Raw genomic sequence first — 12,477 nt, forward strand, 5'->3', positions numbered from 1 at the left:
AATTTCCTGTTTTGGAGGGGATGGAATGCGATAGGCCCTAGTGGTCACATATTCTTAAAGGCCTTGTACTGGCTATTTCCTTTAGTGCCATATTCAAGATTTACAATCCTCTGTTAGGCCTATCGCTGCCATGCTGCCCCCTCCCCCTAAAATTGTTCCGCTCTAGGTGGATGCCTAATCTATTTAGTGCTAGAACAGGCCTTGTGTACTGACCTATATAAAAGAAACCATCTCTTCTCCAGAGAGCTTGCAGTCTAGTTAAGACAAGCGGATAGGAGGGTCAAGGACAATGCATTTATTATAGAGATGTGGTTAATATGCGCAAGCAACTTCGGAAAGGTGTGTTTGTTTAGTTTGAATTTGAATATGGCCAGAGAGGTAGCATGATGTACTGACTTGGAAAGCCTGTTCCAAGCATACAGTGCAGCACGGTTAAAAAGAGCTGAGTCGTGAGTTAGCAATGGAGCAGAAGGACACAGATAAAGAGAGACTTGCTAGATAGAGAGTTCACATGGAACCTTGTGGGGAAAGAGAAGAAATGATCTGCAGATTGACTGTGTTTGTAGGTGAGTAATAGAAGTTTGAAGTAAACGGGAACTGGTGTAATAACTTGGAGAGGGGTTACATGGTTGTAGCAATGATTATTCGACTGCATTTTGAATAGATTGAAGTGGAGAATGACTGTTTCATGGGAGACCCTCAAGGAACAGGTTGCAATAATGTTAGTGGAAAGTGCTAGGAGAGTGGATGAGCATTTTGGTAACATGCACAGAAAGGAAGGGATGGATGGATTTTAGCAATGTTGAAAAGGCAGAAGTGACATGCTTTATCATTGTATTGGATGTATGCAGAGAAGAGAGATGCATCAAGGATAACTGAGGTTACAGGCTAAACAAACCAAAGGGATAAGAATACCAGAGACAGAAAAAAGAGGAAAGATAATATACCAAAGACACAATTCTTTGTTTGATAGGGCATCCAGGTGGACATCATGTCAGGCAAGCAGGCTGAGATTTGCAACTGAATTTGTCAGTGAAATTTTCTGGTGGTGGTGGTGATCAATAGTATCAAAAGCTCCAGATAGGTCAAGGAGGCTAAGCATAAAGGCCTTTGTCAGTGGTCATAAGGATATCGCTAGACACTTTGTCAAGCCAGCAGCTCCTGTCAGAATGTAAATCCAGATTGGAGCAGACCTAAAGCAATATGAAATGAACAGTCAAGACTGTAAATGTGAACAGTGTATTTAAGCAGCTTGAATATGAAAGGATGGAAAAAGATGGGATAATAATTTAAGTCTGGTGGGAACCAGTGAAGACTTTTTTGAGGAGCCAGTGTGATTGCAGCATATTTGGAGGAAGAGGGGGAAGAAGCAGTGGCAAGTGATTTGATAAATGATGTGAGAGAGAGAGCATGACTGAGGAAGAAATAGAAGTGAGGTATGGAGTGTGAATGAGGTCAGAAGAAGCAGCAAGTTTAGAAGAGAAGGGGTGCTGTTTCCTTCTCTATGAGTCTGTAAAAAGAACAAAGTGCAGCAGGGGCCAGAAAAGGGAGGGAATGAAGTGGAAAAGAGGCAGTGGTGTGATGGAAATTTCACAGTCTTATAAATCTTTCATGGAGAAAGCTGTCGAAAGTCTGGGTGCAAAGTGAAGGGAGGCGTGGAAGGTGGAGGCATATTAAAGAGTGAGGTGAGTATAGTAAAGAACCGATAGGGGTTGGGGGCAAAAATGATTGTCAGATGGATATTATTATCTCATTTGGTGAGAGTGGTAATTCATGGAAAGGATGTATGCATGAATTTGAAATGTATAAATTCAGCATGGGAGAAGGATTTCATCCAGAGAAACTCTGCAGAAAGTAGAAAGCAAACTTGGAGGTGAGCCAAGGCTGGGGTTTACCACATTTTATTCAGTGGGAGTGACCAAAGCAGAAGAGGATATAGTCTTATAAAAAGAAACTGCCTTATCAACGGATTCTAATAAGGTTGGAGAGAAGAAGATAGTGTTGGAGAAGATGCTTAGATATTACTAAAGATATTGGCAGTGACTAGATAACTGTGGGAGATGATGGTTGAACAGAGGTAGAGAGGACCGAGAGAGAGTGCAGTTGAGAAAGCATTAGGCCAAAGCAGTGGCCAGCTGGTGAGTGGGAACAGTAGAGTGTAATTGCAGATCAAATGAGGAGGTTAAGGCAAGGGACTTCGAGGCAGGAGGGTTAGAGGGGTCTTCAGTGTGAGTCTCCAGGATCAAAAGAAGGGGAAAATGCTTCAAGAAAGAAGGAAAGCCTGAAATCGGAGTCAACAAGGAGGGAAGAGGTGATCTTACCAGGAGGGGAGGGCAACAAAAATGTCAACTATCCAGAATGGTGAAAAGATGGATGCGTTGGACCTCAAATGAAGAGAATGAGGGAGCTTGAGGTTGAAGAAGGGGAGAGTAAGCAGCCCAACACCATCACCACCATGACTGAGTTTGGTACATGGGAGAAATGAACCTCACGACAGAGAGCAGCAACAAAAGCAGAGTTCTTAAGGGAAAGCCATTCGTTATAATAATAATAGTTATGATCATTCTCCTACATTCATTTCCTGAACTTAATTGGCTGTAATAAGAAAAAAAAAATGTTAGTCTAGCGAAGAACTAGTGTTCCTGAGGTTATCCATCATGGGTGGCAGTTTCTTTTGTCTTCCATGTAGTCAATGTTCTTTAAAGTTACAAGTTATCACGAGTTATAATCCCCAATTCCCTGCAGCAGCTCAAGAGGGTGGAGGAGTAGCCTAATGGTTAGAGCGGTGGGCTCAGAACAAGGGAGATCCAGGTTCAAGTCCCACTGCAGCTTCTTGTGACCATGGGCAAGTTATTTAACCCTCCATTGCCTCAGGTTCAAGCTTAGATTGTAAGTCCTGTGTGGACAGGAAAACCTTCTTTATCTGAATGTATCCCACCTTGAGCTATAACTGAAAAGGTTGCAAGTCTACTACTACTTATCATTTCTATAGCACTACTAGACGTACGCAGCGCTATACACTTGAACATGAAGAGACAGTCCCTGCTCGACAGAGCTTACAATCTAATTAGGACAGACAAACAGGACAAACAAGAGATAAGGGAATATTAAAGTGAGGATGATAAAATAAGGGTTCTGAACAAGGGTTAGGAGTTAAAAGCAGCATCAAAAAGGTGGGCTTTTAGCTTAGATTTGAAGATGGCCAGAGATGGAGCTTGACGTACCGGCTCAGGAAGTCTATTCCAGGCAGCAAGATAAAAGGAACGGAGTCTGGAGTTAGCAGTGGAGGAGAAGGGTGCCGATAAGAGAGATTTACCCAGTGAACTGAGTTCCCGGGGAGGAATGTACGGAGAGATGAGAGTGGAGAGGTACTGAGGAGCTGCAGAGTGAATGCCCTTATAGATCAATAAGAGGAGTTTGAACTGTATGCAGAAATGGATAGGAAGCCAGGAAAGTGACTTGAGGAGAGGGCTAATATGAGCGTAACGACCCTGGCGGAATATTAGTCGTGCAGCAGTCAAATCCTAATAATAACAGGGCAATTCTGTGGCTAGAGTCAGCCAATTGAGTTCCAGGCATCTGACAGATTGAGAGAGGTTTTGGGGGCCATTGGCAGAATGGAAAAATATTTGTCTGCATGTATCAATGTTTTTTTTCTGAGAACTTTGATTTGCTTCAGTCTCTGAGTCCATGGAGAGAGTGTGGCTATTTCCCTGGGGAACTGTGACTGGTGGGTTGGAGAACTGCAGACTGTGCTTTAGTTAAAGATAAACTTGTGATTCATCCTAAATTAGAGGCACTTGAAAATCAACTAAGACATTTGAATTTAAGATTTGTAGATTTTCCTAAATGTCCTCTTATGTCACCCATTGAGATGGTTAAGAGATATTTTCGGGAGGTCCTGTAGATCTCCCAAGTGACTATGAGGCGTGTTTTCAAAGTATTTAGAGACTTACAAAGTTCCATAGTAACCTATGGAACTTTGTAAGTCTAAGTGCTTTGAAAATGAGCTTCTATGCCTCATATCACAAGAGCATATTATATAAGAACTGGGAATCAGCCTGGACATGTATCAGTGGACAGTCTGGAGTTAAGTAACTTTCGGAAAATTCTCAACAGGAAGTTTTTAACGCAGGCAACCCTTAGTTACCTTTGTCCCTGAACCTGACCAAAACTGGGTTCTGAGACTTTTTTTTCCGCTATAGAGAGAGTTTTTGGGTCAACGTATATTTATATTTCCTGATTTCTCTAGATCCACGCAAGCAAGGTGCAAGGCATTTTTAGCTTTGTGCCCACAAGTGTTGGCTCTGGGGCAACTCTTTTTTTTTCCCTTCAGTTTCCTTGTAAATGCTGTGTTAAATTTGAGGGTAATAATTTTGTATTTTTTGATCCTCAGCAAGTTAAGAGTTTTATTGAAGGCAGAAAGGTTCCATCGAGTCTAGTGGTCACTGTTACCCCGTCCGTTTGAATTGCTGTAATTGGATTATTCCCCTCCAGATGATTTTTTTCCCTAATACTTCTGATGAGTTTTGTTTGTCACTCTATTTCCTTTAACTTACCTTTATTCCCCCCACATTTCTCCCAATGTGGAGTGATTTTCTTTCTCCTCCCGTCTCCTCTTTCCTCTTTTCTTGTTCTTGATAATATTGGGGTGTTTCATTTCCTAGTCTTTTTTTTCCTGTTTTATGGAAAATTATGTAATTACATAATCATGTTTACGAATATTGTCTTTACTTTCAAGTTGTACTTGAAGTATATTTTTTGAAAATTATAAATAAAAGAAGTAAAAAAGAATTAAAAAAAATATTACCTACTCACCCCCTAATTCTATAAAAGTTGCCAAAAATTGCAGGCACACATTTGGGAACGCTCCCAGTTTGCACACATAATATAAATGAACAAGCTAATTAGCACTAGTAATTGGCTTTTTAACATGCAATTATGGGCACTAATTAGATTTAATTGGCATTTCCGCACATAAATTTAGGTGCGGGATCTGCACCTAATATGTACATGTGATCTGAAAAGGGTGCATGGAAATGGGAGGTGATGGGCGTAACAGGGCATTACTAAAATTAGCGTGCGTTGTTATAGAATAACGTGGATAAACGCTTACATTTGCTCCATGTTTCAATTGGTGCAAATGGCTGCACCTAAAGTTAGGTGTGATTCCTGGATATAAGCACTATTCTGTAAACTGTGCCTAACTTTTAAGTGTGGCTTATAGTGCTTTTGTCAGCACTGATTTTTTTTGGCACCATATATAGAATCTAGCCCTCAATCCACAGTTCTAAGTGAGGTACAATATATAAAAGACATTAAAACAAAAATAAAGCAGTATTCCATATCATCAAGCTGATCAATCCATAGACTGGTGGGTTGTGTCCATCTACCAGCAGGTGGAGATAGAGAGCAAACTTTTGCCTCCCTATATGTGGTCATGTGCTGCCAGAAACTCCTCAGTATGTTCTCTATCTCAGCAGGTGGTGGTCACACACAGCAGCAGCTCTGGCTAGGCCTCCAAGCCTAATCCTTAGGTTTTGTTGAGGCCTGGGGTTGAGGGCTCTTTTGAGCAAGTGCAAACCTGGTGGTGCCAGGTCCCTCCTTTTCTCCCCCCTCCCGCTGGCTCCGTTTAAAAAAAAAAAAAAAAAAATATATATTTTAAACGTCTTTAAAGGCGTTTAATTCGACGTTTCTTTAAATGTTCATTGCAGCTACTCACTGGGACACCAGTTCGTTACAGCTCGGAGCGGCAAGCAGGTAATTTTACCTTTTTATAGCGGGCAGGGGGTTCCCCGATTCTTCTCCTCGTGGCAATGGCGTCGGAGGGCGCAAAGGGTCGCTCCCCGGATCGCTGGAGCGCTTCTAGAGGGGATGCGGGGGTTTTACAACCTGATTCGCCCTTGATGGGTGATAGTTTAGTGACCGATGAATGTCCCGGTCGTTCCTCCGGCGTGGCGGTTTTTTCCCGCCATAAACGCCCATCCCCCGCTCCTCGCCTCCGCCATCTTGGCCGGCCACGCGGCTCGGACGGCTTCTTCGGGGCCGCCCTTGAGGTTGGAGACATTAATGCCATGAACGCCCTTAATTTGGGCGACGGCACAAAAGCGGCTAAAGTTAAGCGCCGTTCTTCCCGCGCGGCTCCTTCACGGAGTTTCACGCCGGACGCCATTTTGGATGCGCAGCATGTCTCTCCCCCGCTATTGCGAGCGCCGGTTGAGAGTGCGTCTAGGGCTGTTGCCCAGGCTGCGGAAGTGCACAGTCTGGGGGGTTTCTCCCCCGAGTTTGTTTTGCTGCTGCATCAGGCTTTCCTCATGCAAAACGCTGCCCCTGCTCCCTCTTCTGATAAAGAGGTTGAGGTTCCCAGAGGTAAACGCCCTCGGGTTGATTTCCAGGCCTTGGAGGACTTTGTCTCCTCCGATGTAGATGAGGGCAGCGTGTCTGAGGTCTCCCAACGATCCTTTGCGGATTCCTTGGAGGAGATAGATCCCCGCTCGGATGGAGCGGATGACCCCTCTGCAGCGCGGCTTTTTAGCCCAGAGGATTTGCCCAACCTGTTGTTACAGGCCATGGACACTTTGAAGATTTCCTCTCCGGAGGACGTCTCTCCCTCAGCCCCTGTTGGCTCTGCCATTATGCTGGGGACGAAGCGCCCGCCTAGAACCTTCCACGTGCATGATGCCATGCACACCTTAATTGCGGCTCAATGGGATGTCCCGGAAACGAGCCTTAAAGTGGCTAGGGCTATGTCCCGCCTCTATCCTTTGGCTGTGAGTGAACGTGAGGCCTATCTGTGGCCTACCGTGGATTCTTTAATCACTGCGGTGACTAAGAAAACGGCGTTGCCGGTGGAAGGTGGCACGGCCCTAAAGGACGCCCAAGACAGAAGATTGGAGGCGGCCTTAAGGTCGTCCTTTGAGGCAGCTGCTTTAAGTTTGCAGGCCTCAGTTTGCGGCTCCTATGTGGCCAGGGCGTGCCGGACTATGGTGCAGCGGGCTTCCCCCTCGGATCATTCCTTGAGGGCTGATTGGCCGGCCCTGGAATCGGGCTTAGCCTATTTGGCAGACTTGCTGTATGATGTCTGGAGAGCCTCAGCTAAAGGCATGGCTCAGACAGTCTCTGCGCGGCGGTGGCTTTGGCTGAAACATTGGTCTGCTGACCACGCCTCTAAATCCCGCCTGGCTAGATTGCCTTTTAAAGGCAAGCTACTCTTTGGGGTCGAGCTGGACAAAATCGTGACCGGTCTCGGCACGTCTAAGGGCAAGAAATTACCAGAGGTCAGGGCTCGGGTTAGTACTCGTCCCGATACCTCCAGAGGACGGTTGCAGGAAGCCCATCGGTACCGCCCGGGCAAGTCGGGTTCCTCTGCCCCCTCTTCCTTCAAGAGGAATTTCTCCCCCAAGCAGCATTCCTTTCGCAGAGACCGCCGTCCCGGAGGTGCTCCCTCCGGTCCTCCCCCAGGGTCTCGTACCCAATGACGGGGCCTGGGTCCACGCCCCAGTGCAGATTGGAGGACGGCTGTCCTCGTTTCTGGGCGAGTGGACCACTATAACTTCAGACGCGTGGGTGCTGGAAGTCATCAGAGACGGCTACAAGCTAGAGTTCTGCCAACCCTTAAGAGACGGGTTTGTACTCCCTCCCTGCAAGTCTCCGGTCAAGCTGTGGTAGTGCAGCAGACCTTGGACAACCTGATCCGCCTGGGTGCGGTCGTTCCGGTGCCAAAAAAAATCAGATTGGCAAGGGACGTTACTCCATTTACTTTGTGGTTCCAAAGAAAGGAGGTTCTGTCCGGCCTATCCTCGACCTCAAAGGGGGTCAATCGGGCCTGGAAAGTGAGGCACTTTCGCATGGAGACTCTCCGCTCTGTTATAGCGGCAGTGAAGGCAGGAGAGTCCTTGGCTTCCTTGGACATCAAGGAAGCGTACCTGCATATTCCCATCTGGCCTCCTCTCCAACGCTTTCTGCGTTTTACAGTCCTGAGACGACACTTCCAGTTCAGAGCCCTCCCTTTCGGGTTGGCTACTGCTCCGCGGACCTTTTCCAAAGTAATGGGGGTCATAGCGGCCTTCCTGCTAAAGGAAGGAGTACAAGTCCATCCTTATCTGGACGACTGGTTGATCCGAGCCCCCTCTTATGCAGAGTGCGGCAAAGCTAGGGACCGGGTAGTTGCTCTTTTGAGCTCCCTGGGATGGATCATCAACTGGAAGAAGAGCCAGCTGTGCCCGACTCAGTCCCTGGTGTATCTGGGAGTTCGATTCGACACCCAAGTGGGCAGAGTGTTCCTGCCAGACAATCGGATTGTCAAGCTTCAGGCTCAGGTGGACTAGTTCCTAGTAGCCTCTCCTATTCGGGCTTGGGACTACGTGCAGCTGTTGGGCTCTATGACGGCCACGATGGAAGTAGTGCCCTGGGCCAGGGCTCATATGAGACCACTACAGCTATCTCTGCTGCTGCGCTGGACTCCGATGTCGGAGGATTATGCTGTGCGCCTTCCCGTGGACCCAGCAGTGCGCAAGGCGCTGAGCTGGTGGACGCAGACAGACAAGTTGTCTGCAGGATTGCCTCTGGTGACCCCGGAGTGGATTGTCGTCACGACAGACGCCTCTTTGATGGGCTGGGGAGCCCACTGCTTGGGAAGGACAGCGCAGGGGCGCTAGTCTCCTGCAGAGGCAAGTGGTCTATCAACCTCCTGGAACTCAGAGCCATTCGGTTGGTGTTATTGGAGTTCATCCCGGTACTGGTGTTGAAGCCTGTATGGGTCCTGTCGGACAATGCCACGGCTGTGGCCTATATCAACCGCCAGGGAGGTACCAAGAGCGCCCCTCTAGCCAAGGAGGCTATGAGTCTTTGCCAGTGGGCGGAAGCGAACCTGGAGCAGCTTTCAGCGGCCCACATTGCCGGAGTCATGAATGTCAAGGCGGACTTTCTCAGTCGCCATACCTTGGAGCCCGGAGAGTGGCAACTATCTGCTCAGGCGTTCTTGGACATCACGAAGCGCTGGGGCCAGCCGAGCCTAGATCTGATGGCGTCATCGGCCAATGGCCAAGTGCCGCGCTTTTTCAGCAGAGGACGGGACCCTCGATCCCTGGGAGTAGATGCTCTTCTCCAACAGTGGCCGACACAAGAGCTCCTCTATGTGTTCCCGCCCTGGCCCATGTTGGGCAGGGTGCTAGACCGGGTAGCAAAGCATCCCGGCAGGGTAATCCTGGTGGGTCCGGATTGGCCCAGACGTCCCTGGTATGCGGACTTGTTCAGGCTCTCAGTCGACGATCCTCTGCGGCTGTCAGTGGAGCAGGGCCTGTTACATCAGGGTCCCGTGGTGATGGAGGATCCCTCTCCCTTTGGTCTTACGGCCTGGCTATTGAGCGGCAGCGTCTGAGGAAGAAGGGCTTCTCAGACAAGGTCATTGCCACTATGCTGAGAGCGAGGAAGCGCTCTACTTCTACTGCTTACGCCAGGGTTTGGCGTATCTTTGCAGCATGGTGTGAAGCAGGCTCACTTTCTCCCTTCACTGCTCCAATTTCTTCAGTGTTGGCGTTCCTGCAAGAAGGTCTGGAGAAAGGCCTGTCGCTCAGTTCCCTTAAAGTCCAGGTAGCGGCTCTGGCTTGCTTCAGGGGCCGCCTGAAGGGTGTTTCCCTGGCTTCGCAGCCAGATGTGGTGCGCTTTCTCAAGGGAGTTAATCACCTGCGCCCTCCTCTGCACTCAGTGGTGCCTGCGTGGAATCTCAACCTGGTGCTAAGAGCATTGCAGAAGCCGCCTTTGGAACCCTTGTCGAGGGCATCTCTGAAAGACCTGACGTTGAAAGCAGTCTTTTTGGTGGCTATCACTTCAGCCAGAAGAGTTTCCGAGCTCCAGGCGCTCTCATGTCGAGAGCCTTTTCTGCAGTTCACTGAGGCAGGAGTGACTATTCGCACAGTGCCTTCCTTCCTGCCCAAGATTGGTTCTCGCTTCCATGTGAATCAGCAGCTCTGTCTCCCTTCCTTTCGTAGGGAGGACTACCCAGAGGAGTACTCCGCTCTTGAATATCTGGATGTGAGACGAGTCATCTTCAGATACTTGGAAGTGACCAATGATTTCCGGAAATCGGATCATCTGTTTGTCCTGTTTGCAGGTCCTCGTAAGGGTCTGCAGGCTGCTAAGCCTACAGTGGCAAGATGGGTCAAGGAAGCCATTGCAGCGGCTTATGTGGCCGCGGGGAAGGTGCCGCCTATCCAGCTGAAGGCTCACTCCACGAGAGCTCAGGCGGCCTCGATGGCAGAGGCCGGATCCGTCTCCTTGGAAGAGATATGCAAGGCGGCAGCGTGGGCTTCGGCTCATACATTCTCCAAGCATTACCGTTTGACTGTGGCTGCACGGGCGGAGGCCCGGTTTGGAGCTTCAGTGTTGAGGTCAGGGATTTCTATGTCCCGCCCTGGGTGAGTACTGCTTCGGTACATCCCACCAGTCTATGGATTGATCAGCTTGATGATATGGAAGGTAAAATTATGTATAATCATACCTGATAATTTTCTTTCCATTAATCATAGCTGATCAATCCATTGCCCCTCCCAGATATCTGTACTGTTTATATTCTGGTTGAATTTTAGGTTCAAGTTTAGCCTTCAGTTACTTCAGGAGGACTTCGTGTTCAAGTTCTTCTTTCACTTGGATTCTTCAAGAGTTGAGACGAGTTTGTGTTACAGTGAGCTGCTGCATTCCTCTCCCCTCCGTTTTACGGGGCTGGATTGAGACATAAATTCTGCCGGCACTCCCTCCCGCTTCGTGCGGCTGTAGGGCAGCTTTGTATGAGCTGGGTTAATTCCCCTCCCCCGTTTCGGCGGTGGTGAGCTGGGCAGAGTGTCCCTTCGTGGGTGTAATTCTCTAAGTGCTGAGTCCTGCGAATGGAGCTTTGATATCGACATACTGAGGAGTTTCTGGCAGCACATGACCACATATAGGGAGGCAAAAGTTTGCTCTCTATCTCCACCTGCTGGTAGATGGACACAACCCACCAGTCTATGGATTGATCAGCTATGATTAATGGAAAGAAAATTATCAGGTATGATTATACATAATTTTACCATGTAGCACATTTGCATACATGTGCATATTTAATAATATTAATTTGTGTATTGCTTTTTAAGTAGCCATTTTCTGACATTCGTTGGCCAATTCATTATATTTGGTTCTTTATTGAATGGGAAAGGAGGAAGGTGATAATAGGGGAAGGGATCTCTGAAGAGAAAGAGGGAATCTTAGAGGAATGATTGAGAGAGAAAGAGTAGAGCATGGAAGAGGTTCAAGATGCAGAGGGAGGGCAGGATAAGGAGGATCCAAGGAGCAGATGGAGGAAAGGGAATGAAGGGAGAAAGAGGGAGCCTGGAGTAGGGGAAGGTATCAAGAATTCACACCTGTCATAGCCCGTCTAGTCCATTAACATTTCCCCCATTTTGATCTCTTGCATCCAATCCTCTCCCTCACTTTAGAGTACATCTTCTCAGAGACTTCTCTCGCATCCTACACCACCTCTCATCCCTCACTCATTCATTTTTTTTTAGCTCATCACTATTTCCCTCATCCCTTCGCCTTTCACCATCCCTTATGCAATCTTTTGTGACCACTCTCTTCTTTCATCTAGTCCCTTCTCTCAATCCCATCTTGGCTGTAGGAGGAGGACAGCTACAGCACTGCACATCAGGTCATATCCTCCAACTTAGTGCTGTGCAGTTCGCCCTGTGACACGTGGGACTTTGTAGCAGAGGGTGAGGACATGACTTGAAGCACCATCCGTACTGTTGCTGTCCTGAGAAGTGACTATCATGATGTATGGGGAATAGAGGACAAAATAGAGCCAATGCTGTGTCCTTGGGGAATGCTACAGGAAGGACCGGATTTGGTGGCCCTTTATGTAACTTAAGGTATTGCAGATTATTATGCTGGCACAGACTTTGTTTTGCACTTTTATCTGTAGTCCAAAAGTGACAACAAGAAAGACGTTTTCTAAGTAGCAAACAAAAACAGGCAGGCAGTTTTGAAGTTAAGATTCTTTATCAAGCTTGAGAAAATATTCAGAATAACCATAATGAAGTAAAATGAGATTTTCCTAGCTAACATATATGGCCGTTTGACGCATTATTTCTTCAGTTTTGATTCAGCAGTTTCCTTTTGTTCTTTTGTACTTTCAGTTCAGTCAGAATCAGGACTGGGATCTTGCCTCTTTGAATTCACTCAGTGTTTTTTTTTCCCCTCCTATTTTCTATCCCTTGCAAGATATCTAGACTGGACCATTGTAGTGACAGGCTTTTAAGGGCTATGCACCAGACTTCCTACCAGAACTCTCCAATCATGGTCCCTTGATCTGGCCACTAGATGTCACGCTAAAGTAATGACAAAACATGTTTCCTTTCCCTTTGCCCCCTTTACCCAGGGCTATGAGCTGTGATTTCACAGCATCCCCAAGCCTAGCTGACACGAGGAGTGGGAAGCCTGATGTAAATT

The 12,477-nt window shown here is 47.6% G+C and overlaps 1 protein-coding gene across 5 annotated transcripts in view; it reads left to right on the forward strand.

The window, feature by feature from the left end:
* Window positions 1-12,477, forward strand: part of TNFAIP8 (TNF alpha induced protein 8) — a 256,368-nt gene that overhangs the window by 198,277 nt on the left and 45,614 nt on the right. The window lies entirely within an intron of this gene.

The sequence above is a fragment of the Microcaecilia unicolor genome, chromosome 2 (assembly GCF_901765095.1).
Source record: "Microcaecilia unicolor chromosome 2, aMicUni1.1, whole genome shotgun sequence".
Classification (NCBI taxonomy): Eukaryota; Metazoa; Chordata; class Amphibia; order Gymnophiona; family Siphonopidae; genus Microcaecilia; species Microcaecilia unicolor.